This window comes from Chrysemys picta, chromosome 14 (assembly GCF_011386835.1).
Source record: "Chrysemys picta bellii isolate R12L10 chromosome 14, ASM1138683v2, whole genome shotgun sequence".
Lineage (NCBI taxonomy): Eukaryota > Metazoa > Chordata > Testudines > Emydidae > Chrysemys > Chrysemys picta.
The window spans coordinates 35,059,561-35,072,129 of NC_088804.1; the positions used below are offsets into that span (position 1 = coordinate 35,059,561).

Genomic DNA, 12,569 nt, shown 5'->3' on the forward strand with positions numbered 1-12,569 from the left:
AGCCAGGTTATCTGAGCTTCTTAACCCTTCACAGGGAAAAGGATTTTGGAGTCTCTGACCAGGAGGGATTTTATAGTACTGTACACAGGACAGCTGTTACCCTTCCCTTTATAGTTATGACAGATGTATTCCTGGAGATTTCATCACATGGCAATCTTTAATTCCTGGAAACTCCAGGCTGGGCAACCCTAAATCCTGTACATGCCATACCTCATTGAAGGTCCATTAAGGAGATGGAACTATTCTCTGTGATTAAAGAATGCTAATTTACCCAATCATTTAACACAAGGTGCATTAGTTAGGGCCATGTTTACATTAGGGGGAATATAACACCATAGCCATGGCACCATAACTATGCCGCTATAACTCCATGGCATCAGTGGAGTAGCTAGGAATGTACGTTTGTGTGGGCCGCAAATTATTACGGACGGGCAATATCCCACCCACACATTTCCTTACAGGCATGGCTAAAGTCTTTTCAAAAATTGTCTATTTGCCCAATAAAATGCATCATTAAAAAAAAATCATGGTATAAATGTATTTGAACTTCACATTGAACTGGCCAACATGGGCAGAGGGAGCCGGGCTTTGGTTCCAGATCCCCCCGAAGCCAGCCTGACACGGGCAGAGGGAGCCGGGCTTTGGTTCCAGATCCCCCCGAAGCCAGCCTGACATGGGCAGAGGGAGCCGGGCTTTGGTTCCAGATCCCCCCCGAAGCCAGCCTGACACGGGCAGAGGGAGCCGGGCTTTGGTTCCAGATCCCCCCGAAGCCAGCCTGACACGGGCAGAGGGAGCCGGGCTTTGGTTCCAGATCCCCCCGAAGCCAGCCTGACACGGGCAGAGGGAGCCGGGCTTTGGATCCCAGAGCCCCACGGAGCCAGTCTGACATGGGCAGAGAGAGCCATATTTGGGTGGGTCCATATGCTAAGTGGATCGGCTGCGGCCCACTCAGGCCCACCTGTGGCTACGTCATTCGCATGCAGCCTACAGAGACAGAAGAGGTTTTTCCATCACTTTACTACCTCCCTGTGCAATGGTAATTAGGTCTATAGGGGCTGTGACCGGTGCCTAGGATGGGCCACTCTGAGAATGCCACACTCAGGGAACAAGAAATAGGGCAGGCAATCCCCCAAACTGGGGGTTTATTCTATAATAGTCAGCAAACCAGTGATCAAAAGAGCTTCTGCAGTACCACACTGGTGAATAGGAAGCCAAACACATTCCCCTTTAGGCATTCCAGTCCTTGACTTCTATCTAGGCAAACACGTCTAATATAATGAGGGATTACTGAAAATCCAGTTCACCATATGTTAGGTTCTACTAATCGCAAAGGATCAGACACTTATCCTCAGGTCAATAGGTATCTCAGATCATACCTAAATACCACACTGTCAGCCAATCCTTAGTAAACCAACTAAAGATTTATTAATAAAAGGAAAGAATGGAATTATTGAATGGTTAAAAGATTATATGCATCAGCAGTTCTCAACCAGGGGGCCGGTGCCCCCCTGGGAGGCTGCGAGGATGTTTCAGGGGGTCCACCAAGCCAGGCTGCCGTTAGACTCACTGGGACCCAGGCCAGAAAGCTGAAGTCCAGTCGTGCAGGGCTGAATCCGCTGGTGCTGAACCTTGCCACCCAGGGCTGATGCCAAAGCCTGAGCAACTTAGCTTTGTTGGGTTCCCCTGTGGCATGGGGCCCCGAACAATTGCCCCACTTGCTACCTCTGAACACTGGCCCTGGCTTTTATATACAGAAAAACACTTGTTGTGGCACAGGTGGGCCATGGAGTTTTTATAGCATGTTGTGGGGGCCTCAGAAAGAAAGAGGTTGAAAACCCCTGATTATACATTATAAATACTTACAAGGTCCTTATATCAGATTTGGAGCAGTGATGGATCAGTCTGCTGGCTTGCAAAAATCTCTGTGGAGTCATCCCAAAAGAATAGAATCCAAAATGCAGCTGAGCGGTAAAATTAGTTAGAGTCTTTCCATGCATTTTCCAGGATATTCCAAATAATTACTTGGAAGATCTCAGTTCACTGCTTAAATGTTCCCTGTTTAAAATTCACGGGACTAGAGATGAAAGGATCAGGCCCAAGGTTTCTCTTCATAGCTGAAGCAGATTTTTCAAGTGCTCTGAGCACAGCATGTGACTGAGGATTCTCTGTTGAGCGCACACTGTCCCATCACTTAGAAGTTAACAATCTATTTATGATGCATACGTACCTCTGTGCACCAGGACTTTGTCAACCTAAATTTTAAGTGTAGAGCAGGCCTAAATCTAGGCAAGACAGCCCAGGGTCGGATGACTGCTTGGATCCCAGAGTCTGTGAAACACACATAGAATCATAGGATTGTAAGGGACCTCGAGAGGTCATCTGCTCCAGTCCCCTGCATGACTTATCACTGATTAAAAATAGGTAAATGAGTAAGAAAAGTTCAGTAACAATCACTTAGTGAAGTGGAGACTCCAGCATAACTTCATGCATGGGCTACTCAAGATCTATGTTGTTGGATAGTTAAATAGACTATGCAATGAGCTAAAGTCCTCAGAGCAGTTATTGTTCAACAGAAACATTTCTTCAGTACCTAAGTTAGGGTCCCTTTAACATGCTAATTGAGTTGTCTGTGCTATAAAGATTTAACTGAAAGGATTGTAGGCGGAAAATAGCAGATTTAGCAATTTCAGTCTGATATTGTGGTGGCTGGGGGATTGCAATTGGGCGTTTTAGTGGGCAAGGAAATGTACGATGTTCACACTAAACTTATTAAGCTGGTTGAAAAATAAGAGAACTTGACTGTTCATCACTTGATGCATCCGGAAAATGAAATGCGCTCTACAGAGATTCTTTATTACCTTGCTATTTGAAGTGGCCAGAATGAAAGCATGTGAAATGCTGTCATAAGATGATGGCTTATTGCTCTCAAAGTATATTTGTCTCTCTAAATATTAGAAGACTAAATGCTCCACTGAAAAGGTAAAGGGCTCAGTCCTATTTTAAAAAGCAACTTCCTGAATCAGCAGTTATGTGAACAGCCCTTTTGATGAGTGCCAATGTGACAAAAAGTAAAACTTTTCTTCCAATGGGCCTTACATTCGGGGTTGTGAGGAGAAAATAAACCCTTCAAATGCTTGGAGAACAAAACACCAGGGATGTTTCACAATGGCAGAGTAATGCAATCTTGGCTAGAAAGCAGCGGAGTTAGCTTTTAAAAATTAACACTGTGATGAGACAGATTTAGGCACCTAAGTAAGTGGCCACATATTCCAGTTAATCTTGGACTTCAGCATGGGCCAGCTGCCCAAATAAGTATCCAGGGTTTGTGAAGCTTCACTCCTATTGGTACCTGAGCCAGTTAAATTAAACCTTAACTGCACTGTAGATATATCATTAGTGTCTGGAACTCTAGTGCTAGCAACAGATGACCATTTAGGGCCAGCTTCAAGCAAGTTGTCATGAGGAGGTGTGATTTATCCTGCCGTCCCCAGAGGATCTCACTTAGGAGGAAGTGCAGGAGAGGACAGAGGTCATTATGCCTAGAAAATGGAGGAAAGTTTCTCCTTCCACCTGGAAGCCTCCAGATACTTTCCGGCAATTGCTTAGTGTCATTTTATAAGAGAAGAAAGACTAATCTCAAATCTTTTAAAGAAGTAACATTCACATTGTATGCAAATAGAGGGGCTTGCATTCTTTGAAGTCAATGGCAGGTTTGCCATTAATTTCAGTTGGAGCAGGATTGAGTCTGCAATATTTCCCAGTCATATGACATGTGGTGAACAGGTTTTTCTGTCTTTATAAAGAGAATGGTTATATTTCTGAATATATTTAAGTATAGAATAAAAGATAAAAATAGTAGGAGCCAATTTCAATGAATGATGCAGCTAGGGCTTTGAGAACATGTATAGGATACCTATCAGCTGGAGAATAAAACTTGAACTGAAATTCACCCCACAAAATTTGTAACTGAGCTAAGGAAATAGAAAAGTAAAAATATGCTGGCTGGCCATCAGCCAGCCTTCAGGTAAACTCATTCAGTTAAAGTAGTGGTTCTCAAACTTTTGTACTGATGACCCCTTTCACATAGCAGGCCTCTGAGTGCGACCCCCCCCCTATAAATTAAAAATACTTGGTTTGATATTGAACACCATTATAAATGCTGGAGGCAAAGCAGGGTTTGGGGTGGAGGCTGACAGCTTGCAACCCCCCCCCATGTAATAACCTCGCGAACACCTGAGAGTTCCCGACCCCCAGTTTGAGAACCCCTGAGATACAGCAACTGGGTTTCTGTTAGTGAATAAATGTATCTAATACCCAGTGCTTAAAAGTGGATGGATTGAGTTAGAGTTCATTGGGACACTGATTAAAAGCTGATTCATGGCAAACCGGCTTTACAACCAGACATAACAAAGGTCCTGCATTTTCCAGGAGGAAAATGTCAAAAATGCACAGGCAAGCATATGTGGGTGTGTCAAAGAGCTTAGAAAACCAGGTAACTTAACAAAGAGAAGGCTAAGGGATGACTTGATTACAGTCCATAAACACCTACACGGGGAACAAATATTTAACAATGGGCTCCTCAATTTAGTAGAGAAAGTGATGATGCAATGGCTGGAAATTGAAGCTAGACAAATTCAGACTGGAAATAAGGTGGACATTTGTAATGGTGAGAGTAATTAGCCATTGGAACAATTTACCCAGGGCTGTGGTGGATTCACCATCATGGGCAATTTTGAAAATAAGGTTGGATTATTTTCTAAGAGATTTACTCTAAGCATCTTTTGGGGGCAGTTCTATGGCCAGTGTTATTCAGGACATCAGACTAGATGACCACAGCGGTCCCTTCTGACCTTCGAATCTATGACTTTATGCACAGAACCCAGTGACAAATTTTGTGAAGACATGTTTTATGCAATTAGAAAGGCAGGTTCATCAGCACTTAAATGTGAGAAGTTATAGCTTTGTTTGCAGTCCGTCGCCTGCCTTACAAGTGTGGTTGAAAAGACAGCTTGGATAGAATTTATATCACCAGCTGTCCTTGCAAATTCACTGCTTCTCCTCCTTCCTGAAAGGATGCCATTTCTCCACAGTAAATCAGAAGTCAGGATGGCACAAAGAGTTGGATGGTGGTGAAGATGTCCTTATGGGATATCCAGGAATAGATGTTTCACAATCAGTCCAGTTATAAAGGATTCTCTTTTTTTGACGTTGCCTGTATTTATGCCACCCCAGATAAAAAGGACTCATATAGGCTGTCAAACTATCATTTCCACCCGGGGCATCCCTAACCTCACTGATGATCTGTTTTTTGGAGGTGGATTACCTATGTTGATGATCCCTATAATGGGAACACATGCTTTTGTGGAGACTAGACTTGGCCAGCCGCTGTGCCAATGATCCAGATCATGAATGCTTTCAATATGGTACATGAGGCTCATTCCTTTGACTATAACAGGATTCAAAAAAGAACTAGATAAGTTCATGGAGGATAGGCCCATCAATGGATATTAGCCAGGATGGGCAGGGATGGTGTCCCTAGCCTCTGTTTTCCAAAAGCTGGGAATGGGGACAGGGGATGGATCACTTGATGATTACCTGCTCTGTTCATTCCCTCTGGGGCATTGGCCACTGTCGGAATGGCAGGATACTGGGCTAGATGGACCTTTGGTCTGACCCAGTATGGCCGTTGTTATGTTCTTGAGCCTTCCAGACCAGAGGTTAGAAATAATAGTTGTCCCAGGAAATTAACCCAAGAAACAACTTAAAAATGGAATCTAGGATTGGGAATGCCACAATGACATTCATGTCAGAGTCCTATTTGTTATTAGTTACTACTTATGTCACTGGTCATAGCCCTGATTGTGCTAAGTGCTGTACAAAACCAGAACAAAACAGTGGTCCCTATCTCTGTGCGTCTACAACCTAAATATCATTCAGAAGACAACAAATCAATGCAGCCAGATGGGGGAGTGCGAGGTAACAGCCCCAGCCGCCAGCCCATGGAGGTCCTGCAGCGTCTACTCTCGACAGTTCTAGGATTCTGTAATTCTGTAACAGATCAGCTTATTTCCTCTCGCGTAGAGACCTGGTCTGTTACATTGGTTCTGGGCTTCTATGCCCCATGTCGGTTAAGCAGGATCATTTTTGTTTTCACTGCTATATTGCTCTGCTTTTGGCTGTGAGCATGTGTATGAATGGTGAAATAATTTCCTTTTGCGGCTTACGGGCCCTTAGGGTATGTCTCTATGTACGGGGAGATGCCAGCAAACCAGTAAAGTGCCTGAAACCACTATGGCTTATTGCTAAAAGCAGCCAAGTCAGCAGACTGTAAATTGGCCATTCAGCAGTCTCAGCTTGACCAAGGCAGGAGGGGAGGGAGTTTTGGGTGCCACAGAAAGGGCAGCTTGACCCCACGTCCTTCCTGATAAGAATTGTGTTGAAGTTGCTGATACATGCATTTTAGAAGAGCAGGATGTGCCCTAGGAATTTTTATTGGGGCCTCAAGGCTGCAAACTCTGGAAAACCCCACACCTGGTTAATCAATAATCAGATGGAACCTCTTGCTTGACCACTGAAACGGCTTACTTAACAAGTTTTCTTTAAGGGACATGTCATTCTATTACTAATGTATAAATAAGGGGGAAAGTTTGAGATAATTGGACTCTTCTGGACTCTCCCTCTGGATACATCTTGCAGTCCCCACTGGGAGATGGAAGATTTGGCCACCGGAAGGCTGCTGCTGTGTCACTCGAGAGCGACACTCAGCTTCGGTAATTATCAAGGGTTGGGGACGTGGGTAAGCGCTTGAGACTAAGTAAAGTTTAACTTTAAGTGAAAGCAGCCTGTTTGTGACAGCCATCTATCAGTCAGACAGCCGTGTCTCCCCTGATTTATTTCCTGACACCACCTCGCACAGAGTAAAAGTTACCAAGAGCTTTGGCTTGAAAGAACACCGGGTAACATACACTGCAATGAAATACCCGTGGACGGCCAATGTCAGCTGACTCAGGCTCGTGGGGCTTGGGCAGCGGACCTATAAAATTGTTGTGTAGATGTTCAGGATAGGGCTGGAGCCCAGTCTCTGGGACCCCGCAAGGGGCAGGGTCTCAGAGCCTAGGCTCCACCCTGAGCCTGAACATTTACACTGCAATTTTATAGCCCCACAGTCCAAGCCCAAGTCAGATAACACGGGCCAGCCCAAGGGTGTTTTATTGCAGCAGAGACATTCCCTTTGTACCCAACAATTTCAGGGGCTTGGCTGGAGAGATGAGTCTATTTTAGATATTTATTTGGCCCCATCCCCATAGTACCTGAGTGCGCCACAATCTGTAATGTATTTATTCACACAATTTCTCTGTGAAGTAGGGCAATGCTGTTATCCCCATTTTGCAGATGGGTAACTGAGGCACACAGAGACCAGATTTTCAAAGGTGTTTAGGTTTCAAAAGCCCCTAGGCACCTAACTCCCATGACATGCCCAAGGTCACACAGGACCTCTGTGACAGAGCAGGAAATTGAATCAGGTCTCCAAAGTCCCACTTGTTGTCTCTCAGCACCAGCATAGAAATAACTCTGCTTTTTTAGAAGTTAGATTTACAATTTTTTCATGTCTTTGGCCCAGCAGAAGGATGGTTGGGTAACACCTTCAATTTAAATTGCCAGTTTAAACTAGATTAGTAACACCGACAATTGATTGTCTTGCAAAACAGCAGGAAAGTTTAAAATTACTAGCAAAGTCTCCTAGTGTGAAAGAGACTAAGAAATGGGAGTTAAGGTTCATTGTCTCAAAAAGAATACACTCTCACTTTCACCTTCACCAAGGGGATCATTGGACTTCTGCGGGCTCTGGCATGTAGAAACATAGCATGTTGTTTCATGTGTCCTCTGCATAGATCTCTGGGAACACAAGCCACAATGCAAAAAGGGAGCAAGCAAATTGAGTTAAACTTTTGCAACAGTTCACTTTATTCTGGACCGGGCAATTACAGCTGCTGTCAGCCAGAGTCAAACTCACCATCCCAGGAAGGCATGAAAAGCGAAGTGTACTTTGCAAATTACAGGGTAGGCGGTGGGAAAATGAGACTCTGCCTCCTCTAAGGAGCTGTCTCTTCCCATTTGGTAAGGCAGATGCTTCAGTACTGAACACATTGCTCAAAAACTGCTGCAAACACATGGCTATTCAGTTCACTGCAACTTCACAGCAAATCAACAGAGGAGAAAACATCACAGGGCACCCCTTGCATTCCCTTTATTAAGGGACAGAAAGTGTCTCAGCGTGGGAAGAGAAAGGGGATGGAAGTAGTAAGGGGACTGGACAGCTGTGGTTGTCTGCTTCTATGGTGATGACAGAGAACGCCAGATTCTTCAGCACCAAAAGGTTAATGGCCCCCAGGGGCTGCTATGGCAGATCTGCTCAGCTGGATTCAAAAGTGCCCTGGCCACACCCACTTTTCATCCAGTCACTCCTCCTGCACAGGGCCATCATAGGACCTTTATGGTGTCTCTACAGCACAGAAAGCTTCCTCTCTAGTGGGAGACTCCAGTGGCTGGATTTGTCAGCTGTTGACACCAGACTGGCAGAAAGCTTCTGGAGTACTCTAGAGCACTGCACTCTTCTTTTTGTCTACCGGCTGTTTGCATGAAACACAAGTTGTCCTAGTCAGGAGATCGCGTATGCTTACAAACAAAAATCAGAGCAAACCAGCGTGAGCCGTTCCTGCGGCTGGACTGTCAATCTCCCTCCCTGTGGGAAAGTGGCTCTTGGGAGGTGAAAGGCTTCCTGTATTTTTGGGGTCTGCACATGTAAAAATGCATTGGTGTAATTCCAGTGAAGTCAGTGATGCTCCGCCAGGGATGTATTTCTCCCTTTCAATTCCGTTTCCCAGCTGTTTTCCAGAGACATTTTTTCATCGTGGATTTTAAGGCCAGAAGGGATCATTAGATTATTTAGTGAGCACCATTCTGAGTATCCTTCTGGCCATAGAATCGTCTCTTCTGAGCTCCTCCTGGGCTCCTCTGGGTTGTTCACTGCTCCTCCCAGAGCAGCCACTCCCAGACCTGCCAAGCTGGAATCTTTTCTCCCCTGGGATCTCAGAGTCTCCTCACATGCCTTCTCCAGGCCTTTGTGGAAGTCTCTCTCCCGCTTCTGTCACTGCCTAAGTCTCTCCCTGATTGACTCACTTGATTCATTTCCCTCACAGGGGGAGGCACACTGGTGAGGCTGAGGATCATCTCCCTTCAAAGGGCCAGTCACCCTGTGACCATCCCCTCCCCAGATCCTTGCCCACCCCGAGGCAAGCTCTCTGCAGTCCAAACTTTATTTCTTCCTTTGCCCCGTGCCAGTCTGTTTTTCACTCCACAGTCCTTCCCCTCCCCTTTCAGCTGACTGATCTTTGACAATAACTGGTCCCTCTCTCCCAGCGCTCCGGGCACATCAGACAGCTGGAGATGAAGTCCATCTCCTTCAGCATTTCTATCCCAGCCTCTACCAATGTCTCCCCACTCATTGCCCAGGCCTCTTCCTCATCCACCGCAGAAGTCTGTTTGGGTCACATGACCCATTTTCCCCATCTGGGGAGGCAAGATGGCTGTGTCCCAGATGGGGCTAAGGCTCATATCCCTTTAAAGGGCCAGCCTCCCTGTGACAGAGATTGCGGGTTTTGGCCCCCACCTAGGCTGTGCTGGCCAGTTGACAGCCATAGCTTGAGCTCTCTTATAACAGTGCAGAACATCCACCGAGAGACAACAACCAACGCCAGATCCAAATGCCGTGGTCGAGTGAACATCTGCCTGGTTTTACTGTATCTGTTACCAAGCACCGGGCGTGGGGAAAATGAACATATGGGGGTGCAACTGCTGAGTCCTGGGATGCACTGTACATTCATTGATTAGTTAATAAGAAGTCGACATCATCTTTCATGGAGCAGGGGAATTGAATTAACCAACAAGACTCATAGACTCATAGACTTTAAGGTCAGAAGGGACCATTATGATCATCTGGTCTGACCCCCTGCATGCTGCAGGCCGCACAACCGTCCCTACCCCTTCCCTTGACTCTGCTGTTGAAGTCTCCAAATCCTGTGTTTTAGTGACTTCAATTGGCAGAGAACCCTCCTGCTAGTGATCCCTGCCCCATGCTGCGGAGGAAGGCGAAAAACCTCCAGGGCCTCAGCCAATCTACCCTGGAGGAAAATTCCTTCCCGACCCCAAATATGGCGATCAGTAAGACCCCGAGCATGTAGGCAAGAGTCTCCAGCCTGACCCCTGTTAGCCATTATACTATTTACCTGCCATTGCTTGGTATTCCTTGGCTAATATGTTTTACCATTAAACCATTCCCTCCATAAACTTATCTAACTTAATCTTAAAACCAGACAGGTCCCTCGCCCCCACCGTTTCCCTCGGAAGGCCGTTCCAATATTTCACCCCTCTGACGGTCAGAAACCTTAGTCTAATTTCAAGCCTGAACTTCCCCACGGCCAGTTTATATCCATTCGTTCTCGTGTCCACATTAGTACTAAGCTGGAATAATTCCTCTCCCTCCCTTGTATTTATCCCTCTGATATATTTAAAGAGAGCAATCATATCCCCCCTCAGCCTTCGTTTTGTCAGACTAAACAACCCGAGCTCCTGTAGTCTCCTTTCATACGACAGGTTTTCCATTCCTCTGATCATCCTAGTGGCTCTTCTCTGCACCCGTTCCAGTTTGAGTTCATCTTTTTTAAACATGGGAGACCAGAACTGCACACAGTACTCCAAATGAGGTCTCACCAGCGCCTTATACAACGGAAGCAGCACCTCCTTATCCCTACTAGATATACCTCGCCTAATGCATCCCAAGACCGCATTGGCTTTTTTCACCGCCACGTCACATTGTCGACTCATAGTCATCCTGCGGTCTACAAGGACCCCTAGGTCCTTCTCCTCTTCCGTTACTTCTAACCAATGCGTCCCCAGCTTGTAACTAAAATTGTTGTTAGTCATCCCTAAATGCATCACCTTACACTTTTCACTATTAAATTTCATCCTATTTCTGATACTCCAATTCACAAGCTCATTCAAGTCTCCCTGCAGAATATCCCTATCCTCCTCCGAATTGGCAACGCCTCCCACCTTCGTATCATCCGCAAACTTTATCAGTCCACTCCTGCAATCAGTTCCGAGGTCAGTTATAAATAGATTAAATAAAATGGGTCCCAAAACCGAACCTTGAGGAACTCCACTGGTAACCTCCCTCCAACCTGACAGTTCACCCTTCAATACGACCCGCTGCATTCTCCCCATTAACCAATTCCTTATCCACCTCTGGATTTTCATATCGATCCCCATCTTTTCCAGTTTAACCAATAATTCCTCATGGGGTACAGTATCAAATGCTTTACTGAAATCCAGGTATATTAGGTCCACCGCATTTCCCTTATCTAATAAGTCCGTTACTTTCTCGAAGAAGGAGATCAGATTCGTTTGGCACGATCTGCCCTTCGTGAAACCATGTTGTAATTTATCGCAATTGCCATTAACCTCAAGGTCCTCAACTAGTTTCTCTTTCAGAATTTTCTCCAGCACCTTGCACACTACAGATGTTAAACTAACAGGCCTGTAGTTACCCGGATCACTTTTTTTCCCTTTCTTGAAAATAGGAACCACATTAGCTATTCTCCAGTCTAACGGAACCACCCCCGAGTTTACAGATTCATTAAATATCATCGCTAATGGGCCTGCTATTTCCCGTGCCAATTCCTTCAATATTCTCGGATGAAGATCGTCTTTGTCCTCCCGACTTAGCCCCATTAAGGTGTTCAAGTTTTGTTTCTACCTCGGATATGGTAATCCCCCATCCTGTATGCCCCTCTGTCACGGTGCTAGTATCCCTAATACCTTCATTGGCCTCATTAAACACCGATGCAAAATATTCGTTGAGATATTGCGCCATGCCTAGATTATCTTTAATCTCCTCTCCGGCTATAGTCTTCAGCGGTCCCACTTCTTCTTTCTTTGCTTTCTTCCTATTTATATGGCTGTAAAACCTCTTACTATTGCTTTTAATTCCCCTCGCTAGGTCCAACTCTACACGGCTTTTGGCCTTTCTCACTCTATCTCTACATTCTCTGACTTCACTAAGGTAAATTTCCTTACTGATCCCTCCCCTCTTCCACTCTTTGTACGCTTTCTGTTTTTTCCTAATCACCCCTTTGAGTCAGTCGCTCATCCAGCTCGGTCTAAATCTCTTGCTTAGTAATCTTTTTCCCTTTTTTGGGATACAGGCCTCTGACAGCTCATGCATCTTTAACTTAAAGTAATCCCAGGCATTATCTGCTTTAAGATTCATTAATACGTTTGCCCAATCCACTTCCCTTACCAGTCCCCTTAATTTGTTAAAATTAGCCTTTTTAAAATTATAAACCCTAGTCTTTGATTTAATTCTGTTACTCCTTCCATTTAGTTTAAACCGGATTAGCTCATGATCATTGGAGCCCAAGTTGTCCCCTACTATCACTTCCTCAACGAGGTCCTCACTACTCACCAAAATCAAATCTAAAATGGCCTCCCCCCTTGTCGGTTCAGCTACC

At 45.3% G+C, this 12,569-nt stretch overlaps 1 protein-coding gene across 9 annotated transcripts in view; it reads left to right on the forward strand.

The window, feature by feature from the left end:
- Positions 1 to 6,564: 6,564 nt before the first annotated feature.
- The window catches only part of LOC112059549 (arylamine N-acetyltransferase, pineal gland isozyme NAT-3-like), a 52,038-nt gene continuing 46,033 nt past the window's right edge, over positions 6,565 to 12,569 (forward strand). For 6 of the 9 annotated variants that reach the window (XM_065567269.1, XM_065567271.1, XM_065567270.1 and 3 more), the window contains exon 1: positions 6,611 to 6,770. The gene's annotated coding sequence lies outside the window, so the exon portion shown is untranslated. Of the gene's footprint in view, positions 6,771 to 12,569 lie in introns of all 9 variants that reach the window. The other 3 variants (XR_010592610.1, XR_010592609.1, XM_065567274.1) reach the window with 2 other exon arrangements.